This window comes from Canis lupus, chromosome 6 (assembly GCF_011100685.1).
Source record: "Canis lupus familiaris isolate Mischka breed German Shepherd chromosome 6, alternate assembly UU_Cfam_GSD_1.0, whole genome shotgun sequence".
In the NCBI taxonomy this organism is placed as follows: Eukaryota; Metazoa; Chordata; class Mammalia; order Carnivora; family Canidae; genus Canis; species Canis lupus.
The window spans coordinates 49137702-49138434 of record NC_049227.1 but is presented as its reverse complement, the minus strand read 5'-3'; the positions used below and the strand labels follow the sequence as shown (position 1 = coordinate 49138434).

The following is a 733-nucleotide window of genomic DNA, read 5'->3' as shown; positions in this document are numbered from 1 at the left end:
AGGGGGGTGGGGGGTGGGGAGGGGGAGGCTTGAGACTGCTTGCAGCAGTTCAGAGGTTCTGGGGTTCCAAGCAAGCTCCCAAGCTGTCCAGGAGAACCTGCGGGAGGAAGCTCCACGGTTGGTCCTGCGGAAGGAAGTGGCTGCAGGCTGCTCGGCGTGTGGTTCGGGGATATTCTGTGGAATCTAGCAACACACAGGCCAGAAAAAACAAGAATCCAGCAGCAGCAGAGTGAGAGGGAGGTGGGAAATGACAGCTCTTAGTCACGAATTTACAAAACATATTTCTATGCTGTATCTAAAGGAGGAGAGGACCTGTGCAAGACTTGATGAGCTTCTGACCCTAGGCAAAGGGGTACTCTGCAGATAAAGCATGTCCTCTTCTTTTTTTTTTTTTTCTTTCTGACAAATATATTCCCCTACTCAGTCTGGGCCACCACGAAAACAGAGATTTTTTTTTTCCTTTTGCATCCTACAGCAAACCAAAAGAACCATAGCAAATTGTTTAAGGTCTATCAGTGAATGCAGTAAAAGTATTATACTCTTAAGGCACACACATATCCGACACCTCTTAAAAAAAAAAAAAAAAAAGAAAGAAAGAAAGAAAGGTAAGAAGAGCAACCCCAAACTCTAAACTTCCTTTTTTAAAAAATAGTAGTATTCCTCAGTCTTTGTGTATGTTCAAAGTTGGAAATGCTTTCTTTTCTATTTTTTCTTCTTTTTTCCCCCAGTGAGT

The 733-nt window shown here is 43.4% G+C and overlaps 1 pseudogene; it reads right to left on the bottom strand.

Annotated features, from left to right (window-relative positions):
* Window positions 1-404: 404 nt before the first annotated feature.
* Window positions 405-525, bottom strand: LOC119872415 (annotated as a pseudogene).
* Window positions 526-733: the final 208 nt, after the last annotated feature.